This window comes from Candoia aspera, chromosome 13 (assembly GCF_035149785.1).
Source record: "Candoia aspera isolate rCanAsp1 chromosome 13, rCanAsp1.hap2, whole genome shotgun sequence".
Lineage (NCBI taxonomy): Eukaryota > Metazoa > Chordata > Lepidosauria > Squamata > Boidae > Candoia > Candoia aspera.
This window is the reverse complement of record NC_086165.1, coordinates 6,844,881-6,856,566: the sequence shown is the minus strand read 5'-3', so window position 1 is coordinate 6,856,566 and position 11,686 is coordinate 6,844,881. Positions and strand designations below refer to the sequence as shown.

General features: G+C 43.7%; 1 long non-coding RNA gene across 3 annotated transcripts; it reads left to right on the top strand.

Moving 5' to 3' along the window:
• Positions 1-654: 654 nt before the first annotated feature.
• Positions 655-8,199, top strand: LOC134504765 (uncharacterized). Of its 3 annotated transcripts, none has more exons than XR_010068676.1 (5): positions 655-2,469; positions 3,820-4,016; positions 6,102-7,429; positions 7,692-7,730; positions 8,125-8,199. It is a non-coding gene; the product is annotated as an uncharacterized LOC134504765 (long non-coding RNA). The 3 variants fall into 3 exon arrangements; XR_010068675.1 differs by lacking the exon at positions 655-2,469 and having other exon boundaries at positions 3,471-4,016; positions 6,102-6,283; positions 7,245-7,429; XR_010068674.1 differs by lacking the exon at positions 655-2,469 and having other exon boundaries at positions 3,471-4,016.
• Positions 8,200-11,686: the final 3,487 nt, after the last annotated feature.

Genomic DNA, 11,686 nt, shown 5'->3' with positions numbered 1-11,686 from the left:
AGACTGGCCATGAGGGACGAACATGGGCCAGTTGAGGTTCTTGGCGCTGTTTTGCCCAGCAAGAATGAAAGGATGCTGTGAGGTTTGAGGTAGGCTGGTTAAATAAGGTGGCAGCATGCATCCAGACAGTGGAGAAGATTTGGAGAAGCCCTTGAGAAGAGACTCACGCAAACAATCCGGTCAAATTCCCACTGGACTGTGCTTTATTTCAGTCTAAGCAGAATATCATAAACTACAGAGCTACAGAGATCACAACGCCCATTTGTCTGTCTTTATTATACTACAAGAAAATCATAAGAAAGATCAATCAAAAGAATTGTATAATCCACTGGAATGCCAAAAATGCTCCCCACTGTTGGGAGGCAGTGTTCCTTTTTGAATGATGGAAACTGAAAGCCCATGAGTGTGTGTGTGTGTGTGTGCGTGTGAATGGGTGGAGATGGCCTAAAGAAAGCTCCTTTTTCCAATTAATTGTTCAGGAGGGGGACAGGGTAGAAAAAGAGGCTGAGGTTGGGAGCATTGTCATTCAGAGAGCCAACTGGGCACCAACAATGATTGTACACAGAACCTAGATGAGAAGTTAACCTGGTTATCCAGGATGAACGTTCTGTGGCCAGGGCTCTAACTTGAATCAGTAACTAACTGCAGGAAAAATATCTGTTGGTCCAACAGCAGGCTTTGGATGATGGAAGACCCTAACTCAACTTGGCTCCTCCTCAACCCTCATTTAATTCAGATTTCCCCACCATGGGGATATGCTGAGATATAATTCCTATCATCCCCTAACCAGGCACCACATTGGAGAACAACGGCTAAAGTTTCCATTTTCCTTAGATTGATACTTACCACCCAAAAACCTTCCCATTTCCTACATAGCTCTTGCTTTCACTATGCACTTCTTACATTTTGGGGAGTGGGAAAGAGTTGTTGGCCTCTTCCTGCTCTTAACATTTTTAAACTGTAGTGGGGCTGAAAGAAAACAATACGATTATAAATAATTGGTGCAGAGGATCGTGAGATTCAGGAAGTGAATGGCGGAAGGTAATTTTTATTGTAAGTCCCATGTGCCCTCCCAAGATGGCAGCTTTCAAATGACCCTGATGGAAAATATGCAGAAGGTACAGATTTTCTTAAAGAGTTTGACTCAGTAATATAACCACATTTACAACCAAATTTTCCCACTTCCCTGTGTTTGTAATCTGAATGTGAAACACAATTATCCAAGGGCTTGGGGAAAGAGCAGAAATACCTTGCATATAGAAAGCCAAATCTACAGTTCATACCATGATATTTCTAAATGCTATTCCAGGAACAACAGTTGTGGAAAAAGTGTGTTTGAAATGGGTAATTTTCTCCAACATAGTCCTTTACATAAGCTTGCCACTTGGGTGGCGGCGGCGGCGGCGGCTTCCAAAAGTCCTTAGTGAACATGTTAGAGAAACTGGCCTTTTTTCTATGCCTTCTGCCGGTAGCCTAAATTCTAGACACACCAATTTACCATGCTATGTATGAAAAGAAGGACTCTTCCCTTGTGACAGGTGCATAGACACGTGAGTGGGTCATTTGTACGTCCATCATAAATTTGGTTGTCAAGAAAGATTATGATTGTACTTGGCATATACTTCATCCCTGGGTCCTCATGACTTCAAGTGGGTTCCAAAACAAGGATGATGTTTCAAGGGTGTAGGTGGCATTGTATGCCGTGACCCATTGCCTAAGCAGAAGCTGGAGGAAAAGGAGAGTTAGGATGGCAAATGGAATGCCATAATAGTGTGAAAGTAGAAATCCATTCTACTTGCTTTCTGAGAATAATGTAGAAAAGCATTTGCCAACTGCAAACTTCTCATTCCAGGTGGCCTTTTCTCCGACATGTTGCAGAGATGCCGGGGAGTCCTACATATTCCAACAGCTGTAAAAGAAGCCTGGATAGCTAAACTACCATTGCATCAGGGTAGAAGTACTTAGGGTAGAAGCTTTAATGTCTGCACTCCTAGAATGATTTAACAAACAAATGCTTTCTATTTCTGTTGCCAGATCTGGGTTAGTACCTAACGTAGGAAAAATGGTTCTCTGGAGAGCTGTAATCTTTGATCCAAAAGATCTTTAATTCGAGATATATGGAAGATGTCTGTGCTGAATAAGCCAGGAAGGGAAGACTTAATTTTATGGCACTATTTTTGATGATAGATATTGAGCAAAGTAAGTTTTAATAGACCTACTATTTAAGTTGCAGGGGCCAATTCTGCCAGAATGCATGGGGACCCAATCCAAGGAAATCCCATTGATCCCATCTGAATACTAGGCATATCCTACCCTCTCAACTTCCAAAATACTTGTTTTAATGGATATTCCCTTATAAAATTAAAAAAAAAACTTTTAAAATCTTTTTTTAAAGAATCTTTTTTTGGAAAAAAAACATAACCAAGGATTAGACAGTCAATACCAAGGACACTGTAGATTTGTATACAAGTGAGAGGAACTATGCGCTGAACTACTAGTGAAAGTTTAAGCTGTGGGAAGCCCCCTTTCCCGAGCCACAATAAAACTGAAAAGTCTCCCTCTTCAAAACCTCCACACTTTTGAGGAAACGATGAGTAACAAATCTTTAGCAAGGACTTGGTTACAGAGTAAAGGATGGGATGAGTTCTGTATCAGAGGTAGCTTTGCAGTAACACCCACTGCCCAACTCTGCATCCCATCTAATGTATAGACCACAATAGCAAAAACATAGCCCTTAAAGATGTAAGCGGTTTGTGCTTTATGGCAGTAGTGCGAGACCATTTTCAGTGGGATGTGTGTGTGCATTTAGTTTGGATAATGACACAGCTGATCCAGTCAGCTGGGCAGGGAGGAGAGAACCCCCATATTCTGGTGCCACGTGATGGCCTGACTTCCAGTTGCTGCAAAAATGGTGGTCCAGCTCTTTCCTTTTAAAAAGTCTTTTAAACAAAGCCTAAAACCTAATATTTCTGCAGTGGTCCAATCAGGATCGGCACCACCCTGGATGGTGCCCCACTTCCTTTCAACCCTTCCTCAATATGGCTGTGGGATGATGAAATGTGAAGCACAGTCAGAATCCATAGAGAAGCTTCCCTTGGAAAGGGCTACTCTATGAGTTCACCTCCTTACAGAGAGGGTTAAACCCATTAACCCTTTCTTGTCTTTCACATGACACAGCTAACCCCACCTCCCCCCAGACCCACTTTAGACCATGTTGTGGTGTTTGCGTGGCATGGGAACACTCCCGTGGCCCAGTTCTAATGTTGTGTGCTTTGCAATGCTTTAGGGCAGTGTTTCTCAACCTTGGCCACTTTAAGACGTGTGGACTTCAACTCCCAGAATTCCCCAGCCAGATGCTGGCTGAGGAATTCTGGGAGTTGAAGTCCACACGTCTTAAAGTGGCCAAGGTTGAGAAACACTGCTTTACAGTGTGTCAAATATAAATGAAATTTTATATTGCTATTTTGTTTTTATTATTGTTTTGCATTAAAAATCTAAAAATGGGGGTTGAGGCCACCTCTGACCCACAAATCTTTGATCACTCACTCAGGAGCTATGGACACTGGGGGTATAGCTTATGAGAACAGCAGCCAACAGAATAGCTACCATTCTCTAACTTGGGCACACTTCAGGTGTGTGGACTTAATTCTTAGAATCCTCCAAGTGGCATGACCACTGCTGAAAATTCTTGAAACTGAAGCCAACACATCTAAAGGGTGCCTATGCTTGGGAAGGCTGGATAATCCCTTCTCTGGGCCTTAAACTAGAAATAACAAGGAGATACCACAATATGTTATCTTTCTTCCATTTTATATACAGAACTGGGCACATTCAGGCTTTGGCACATTAAGTTGTCTGCCTTCGCCCCATACCCTGCAAGGATGTTTGTTTCCATCATCCCTGGACTTCTTTTCCTAAAACTAAAAGGAATGTTATTTACATTAAAAATGCTTTGCTGTAAGGCAAAACTCGGATTCCTTCATTCGGACAAGCCTAGAGATTTGATGAGATCAGAGGTATGTATCATTCGTTCTCCTTGTCCTTGGTCATTGTTAAAGCTGTCAAGCAGTTGCAGAGAAGAGACACATAAAAGAAACCTGCAAAATTCACAATGGCACAAATATGTGCATCCAACCAGTTCCACCCATTGTTCATCTTTTCCTGGTCAAATATCTGGGAAGAAAAAGAAATGGTCGGAAAAGAAGGGATATTACTGAAAGTGGCATGCATCTTTCTGTGCTTTTAATATGCTGAAATAACAACAGATTTCCCAGACAGATTTTTCTTAAGGAGCCCTTCGTCCCTTCCAACCCTCCTTGACCATGGCCAAGAGTCAAGGTGTGACAGAGGGCAGATTTTCTTGTATACACTGACCAGACACCAGTTACCCCTTACACAGGCCTATGCTACAAGAGCAACCAGTACTGGCAACAGCAGAGTCATTTATAGATTTATAGATACATTATCTTCTTTTCTGTGAATGTATCTGGAAAACTGTTGAATGGAAACTCAATGGTTTTTGACAGCTTGCCTTGAAAGAAGCCTCTCTAGATTTCTTTCTCTATGACTAGCTTTCCTACCAGATTCCTTACCAGTGTAACAACAGGCAGAGTTGCTATTTAGGTGGTAGATGTTTATATGGCAAGATAGATGGTGATATTGGCAAGACAGAAATGCTGAGGATAGTTTGTGTGGAACAACTTCCCCTTTCTTATATTGTGATACTCTCTTGCCTCTCTCTAAAGTTGGGAAAGCATTACAAGGTGCTTCTGGGCATTTTAACTCTGTAGGAACAGTTATGGAGAGGGAGCAATTAGCAAGCACTCTCTGAAGCCATCAAGATGGAGCTTAGCAGGGCCTATCACCCTTAGATGAACAAGGTTAGTGTAAAAGGAGTGAGGAGATGTCCTTCAGAAGGCCAGGTGGTTGGTTCAAAAGAATAAACATGGACACTTATACCAGATGTGGATGAAAGATGGTGGCTGCCAAGAGTGCCCTTTGTTGGAAAGAGATGGCTGATCAAAAGACGGTTTTGGCAGCCTCCCTCCGCCCACTAGTTTGCTCAAATACAAGCATGGGCCTTGGCTGTCCCCCTTCCCTGTCACTGCACCCTTCCTTCTTGTCCAACTTTCCCTATTTCCCAGAGATGGCCTGTAAGATTGCAGGGTCCCTTCAGGGGGTGATGGCTGTGACTCATCACCAAAGTCCAGCCATGGTTTGGCTGCATATCTGCCTAGATGCTGCAGGAAGTGAAAGGCACCACAGCACTTAGGAGCTCCCATGACTCTTCTGGCATGGAATGTAATTGCAGACCTTTGGCCTGAGCCACAAGTTAATTTCCATCCAACATTCCCTCCAGGGCAGGATTGGTCCCATTTCTCCCTCACAGAAGGAGGGCTTGGGGGAGAAGGAAATATCTCAATGATTATCTTCTCCCACGTCCTGCCCTGGCGATGAAAGTAGGCAAAGAACTTTCTTTTGGGGGTTGTCCATTGTCTTTCCCACACTGCCTGTCCTCCTAGGGGAATGAAAGATTTTGGATGTTTGTAAAATGAATGAGATAGTGAAAGAGACCCTCAGGCCCAGATGATGGCTTCCTTGCTTGTGAACAAATTGCCCACTACTTGGGCAGCCAAAGAGTGCTTTGGAAATGGAACATCTCCTTTCATTAGCATGCAAGCCCAATATAGTGAGGATAGAAGTGACGTCCTGCTGCTACAGCAGCCAGCTGAAGGTGAAGGCTGGACGAGGAAGCTGAGAGATCAGATGATGTATTCATCCCTTTCCTGCAGGACTCTTCTGGTTATGTGGACTATCTCCTACCATTTTGAAGTGGGTGATGGATTACAGCTGCTGGGATAGGACAGAAATGAATACGCTAGGCATAATATCTACTCCCATCTGTCCTAGATTTCTGCCATTACTCCAAGCATCCTTTCTCAAGTGAAGTGTCCAGGGTTGGCCAACAAAAACAGCAAGGAGAGCTGCGTCAGTTGAAAGCGTTTTGCAGATTGGTCCCCAGTTGTAAGGGGGGAAAAAAGGGGAAAAAAAAACCTAGCCCAGCTTTCTCCATCCTGATGGTTGGCTATGGATTCTGGCAGGTTTCACCAGCTTTGGGGAAGCTACCTCCAGAAATGATGAAGAAAGATCAGCAGGTGAAAGAAATATGGAAGAAATAAACAACAGATCCACATTTGCCTTGGTTTGGATTCAGCCAGCTGTTAGTTGAGGGCAGCTGCACCAGCCAAGCAATTCTCAAGGGTGAGAAAAGTGGGTTTCTCAGGTAAGTTCTAGGCTTTCTGAGGATCAACCTGGCATCCCATCCATTTTTTTAAACCTAAAAGTTTCCCATGAACCTTAGCAAACCCCCCCCCCCAACTCTTGCCTCTCCCCCCAAATATGAGACAGCTCCACCCAGTTTCCATCAATATCTCATATAGTGTTCCCACCCCTCCAGAAGAAGGCTACTTATAGTCCCTGGCCATTCAAAGATTGCCCTGTCCTGGTGCAGAGGATCTCAAGAACTGAATAGATATGGAGATCCTGCTGCAAGCAGATCCCACTTCCTATTTTTACACTGCCATTTGGCCTGGTTTTCAAAGCAGGCTTGAGAAGCAGCAGCATCTTTCATGCGTAGGGACCACTCAGCATATGCTTGACCTCCCATTCTTCACTGTCAGTGGAAAAATGAGCTGCATTTCAATAGGCTACCCTGCTATGAACAAATAGAGTATCGGTCCCTCTCCCCACCTAAAAACACTGTCAGTGTGTATGTGTATTTTTGTGGGTGCACATATGGGTGTGTCTGTGGGGTGTGTGCCTGTGTGTGTGTGTGCCATTTCTTTTTCTTTTACTTTTTAGAAAAAAGTCACTTTCACAAGGTCACTAAAATCGATTGTCTTCTTTCCATTTTGATTTTTTTTTTCATTTGTTTCAAATGGAGGGCTCTTCTATGTTAAATGCTAATCACTCTACAAAAAGCATTCTGTTCTAAACCACTAGGAAATGTAACAATGAAGCACGAAAAGTCAAAAGAAAAAGAGAGGAAAAAAAGAGAAGAATTCGAAGAAATCCAGTGGCCGAGTGACCGCATTGGGGAATGTGAATCATGAAGGACAACCAGATAACCTCTAGATCCTTCGTGAACCTTAGCTGTCCTTCATTCTTATTTGGCACTTCCTTAATTGAATTCCCTCTCCCTCCCTCCTTCCCACCCTTTCCCCTGACCTCATCCTCTCCATCAGATTCTGGAAAGCAATATTAAATTTGGCTGAGATTATACCAGTGCAACAAGAGACACAGAGATAAGGTGTCTACAAATGCAAAGAATCTACTTGCCTCCTTCTCCCCCATCCATGATAAACCTATACTGAGAGATGATAAATGCAAAAGGGAATAACTGGAAACAAGGCTTCCATCTTTTCAACGGGTATGTAGAAGAATCTCCTGTTCTGTCCTGGCCAGACAGGAGACGGTTATGACCATGGAGAGCTTTTCCTGGAGCAAAATTCAGAGTGTATTAGCTACCAGAGTTCCACCTAGAGCTATGGGTTCTTCTCCAGCACTCATCAGGGATTTGGGAGTTATAGGGTTTTGGTTATTTAGGGTGAGGGGAGATGGGTATGGATGAAATCCTGCCTCCTTGAAAGGTGCTTGTTCAGGAATTAAAGAGGTTGCATTTTTACATCCAGGTTTCTGTTCCTGGATCATCTGAGCATGGCAGAGAGCCTGTTTGGTCTAGTGGTTAAGGTGCTGGGCTAGAATCCAGGAGCCAGTGAGCTCTAGTCCCCCCTTGGGCATGAAAGCCGGCTGGGTCACCTTGGGCCAGTCCTGCTCTCTCAGCCCAAGAGCCAATCAGGCGTGATAGGAGAGTTCTAGTCCTGCCTTAGGCATGAAAGCCGGCTGGGTGACCTTGGGCCAGTCCCCCTCTCTCAGCCCAACTTGGTGCAATGTAGACCAGCCTCCTCGTGGTGCACCCTGGGCAACTTGACTTGTCATGGCTAAATAGTCTACGCATCTGGCCGCTGGACCTCACAAGGATTTCCCAGCAAGAAAAGCAGCACGAACACCGAACTGCTATGCCATACAATTAAAAAAAAAAAATCTGAGCATGGCAATGTGGAGGAGATGGTCCTCTGGAGCTGTTAAGTAGTCCAAGAGAGATGGTGCTGGAATCTGAGAAGGGGAGCCAAGTTCACTCTAGGGTATGGTCTTTCATGGAAGCCTTGACTGGATTGTCACTTACAGACTGTCTGCTGCATAGCTACAGGGACCGAAACCACCTTCCAGGTCTCTGGAACTGTCCTTCATGTGCTAGGATAAGGAGGAAATGTAGGCATATATATACATCATAAAGGTACTGTTTTAATATACTGTAGTTCTTGATTTTGCTTTGTTATGGATGAATACAGCTTCCCTTTCTCTGTTAGACCTTTTAAACTTCAAGACCAAGCTTAGCTACTTGAGAGGTGGTTCGGAAAACCCGCTCCCTCACCTTAGTTGGCTCTTTGTTCAGCCACTGTTCTATGGTTTTTTTGGCTGGATTCAGTAAAAAACCTGATTACCAGGAACAAGTAATGATGGATGCATCCCCCACCCAACCCCAGCTGCCCCTTCAGTCAAAAAAGAGCTACTCAAAAGTTGGCTTGGGCTTAAAGGCAAATTTAAAATGCAGCCTCCAACATCTTGACTTCAGCTGATCGGGAGAGAGTTGGCCTCTACAGTAAACTTTTCCATTTTTTTTTCCCCTGACAAATCGAGCAGGGAACGCATAGGTTTTCTAAGGGCACACTTGATAAAGCAGGAACTTTCTGTTTTGGCCAACTTGAGTGGTCAGAGCGCAGCCTAGTGAAATATGGCTGTCTGTGACCAGATGTTATACATCTGTGGACCTTCGTTGATTCACCCTGAATCTGGGTTTGGATATTTTTTTCTGACATAGACTTTTCAGAAGGATGGGCATTAATGCATTAAGGCAGTTCCTAGAGCCTAAACCCCTCTTTTAAAAAAATACTTTGGGGATAATAAAGTGAATTGAAAAGCTAAAAGCATTATATATTTAAAATAAATTAGTCTTGGGGGTTGATGATCAATCTTAACCCCTGGCTTTCTTGTTGGAATATGGGGCAACCAGAAGACCTCAAACGCAGACTAAGGATGCAATGTTGCACAGGCTTACTTGAGAGTAAGATGCATTGAGCTGAGCAGGGAGCAATTCTGAGGCTGGGCTCTTTCAGAGAGGGCCTGCAGTTTAGAAAGACAGCACAAAGGATGTTCCAGGTTTAATTCTAAGCACCTCTAACTATGGAGAGGAAAAACTTGTCTCTAAACCAGTGGTTCTTAAACTGTTTGACCCAATAATTCCTTTTCTTAGTCTTGAACAATGTAATTACCTCCACAAAAAAGCCAGACTCTGTTGTTTTACACAAGTGTCTTGATAGCAGCAAGCCCACCATGGATGCTCAACTCACAAAGAAGCAATTACAAATTGCTCCATTACCCCAGGATATGCCCAAAGTACCCCCTTGGGGGAAATTATCCCCAGTTTAAGAACCACTGCCCTAACCCTAGAGAGCCATTGCTGGTCCATAGATATCAGAGTGGCACAGAGTCCCTAGGATCTTTTGCCACCCCTTAAAGTCTTGGGATCATCCTCCAAAGATCTCCAGAAGTTGCCACCAAACGGTCACATTTAATGGCCACAGAACATTCTTAAGTACATGGAAAATAATCATATCTGAATTTAATTTGAATCAAATTTAGTTTTGCTCTGGACCCTGCCTACTTTTAGGAGCAGGGCCTGTCCTGTGTAACGTAAGAGGCCAAAAGGTGGCCCTCCAGGTCTCCAAATAGAGCACTCTCAGCGTAGAAAAACTGAGCCACAAGACCCAACTGAAGACAGCTATGGATGCTCACGTTAGTTCCATGTCTCTTCTGGCACTGACCAAATATTCCTTCTCAGCACGGGAGAAGCAGATCAGGGGCAGCCGTTACATGCTCCTCTTCCCTTCCCCAACAAAATTTCTTGAAAACTAAGCCTCTATCCGGGGAGGAGAGAGAGCATGAATTGCTGCCAGGATAAATAGTCCCCCCACCCCAGCCCCAATTTTGCTCATTGAAACCCTACAGCGTTCAATGCAGTCACGAAGCCACCGGCCTTGGCTCGGCTGTCCACGAAGCGACTTCTGCTTGTTGCACCCTTCCTTCTCTTGGAGACGGCTTGTAGCTTGGATATGAAGCTTTTTTGTTTGCTTGCTTGCTTGCTTGCTTCTTCTTTTTTTTTTAAACCTCTTTGAGTTTCTTTTTTTTTCTTTTGTTTTTTAAATTAATTAATTTATATATATATATATGTATATATATATATATATTTATATTTATATATATATTAAAAAAGCAATAGTCCTTTGGTCCCTAAATTCTAAGGAATGATATGACTTTGAAAGAAGTTAATCCACTCTCCCAGGACTGGGGCAGAAACGGTGACTCTTACTCACACCATCCATGGGATAAAGATATATAGACCTATTTATATATCTCTCTCTCTCTTCTGTTAGGTTCAACAGCTTCTTAGCAACTGATTTTCTTTTCCCAAACAAACGCGGAGAAAAACCACTTCCCTTTTCCATTCCCCTTGGAAAAACCAAAGTGTTTCCCGGGTATAACGTAATAACGCTTGGTCCAAACCCATCCGCTTTGGTTTCGATCTTTCCCTCCCTCTTCTGAATCTTGAATATTGGACAAGGGCTTTTGAGAGAAGCTGGTCCCAGCTGCAGGCCTCATGCCTGCAGCCTTTTCTCTCGCAAAGTCCCACCCTCCTGCTGAGAGGGATGCTTGTTCTGTTTCTCCCCCTTCATTTTTTCTTTTTCCAAAACAAAAAAACAAAAAATGTCTTCTACAGCGGCCCCGTTCCCGTCCGTGGAGTTTCGAGTCGGCAAATAGCAACGCGTCTTTCCCACAGGTCCAAGTTTTGCCACAACCACCTTCTTTGTTTTCTCTTGCCTTAAAGAGACCAAAATAATAATAAAAATAAAAATAAAAATAAAAATAACAAAACCAGAAAACCAAGTCCCAACCGATTTGGAAAAAAACTTAAAAGAAAGGGCAAAAAAAAAAAAGAAAAAGAAAAGAAGCAGAAGAAGAAGAAGAAGCAGCAGAAGGAGAAGAAGAAGAAGAAGGAAAGAAAAGAAAGGAAAAAGAAAGAAAAGTCTAAGCTTCTAACAAGCTCTCTCTTTCACGAGCACCTCTGCTTCGCCTCTGCGTTGACCTCTACCTCTTCCTTTTCCGCCGTGATATGTTGCAAAGAAAGTCACAAGTCTGGATACGGCACATGGGACAAGGGGAATACTCTTCGTATGCCGCTTGGCATCCAATCTGCAAGACAGAAGGGGAAGGTGAAGGAGGGTGGAAAGAGGGGCACACGTCGGCTGCTTGCGGAGGAACTTTTTCTGACTGAAGGCCTGCAGAAGTCTGGATGGGGGAATTGTGTCCTATCTGGGGCTTCCCAGAAAGGGCCACACATTCAACGTCTGCCCCAAGAAAAGCTGGATTCTGGCTAGATTCTAGCACCTTTCTTTTCTCCTGGAATACAAACAAGTGCCTCACCGTCCCATAGAAAAAAGAATCGGTTGTACAGGTAGTCCTTGACTTACGACCATCCGTTTAGTGACCATTCGGTTATGACAGCGCT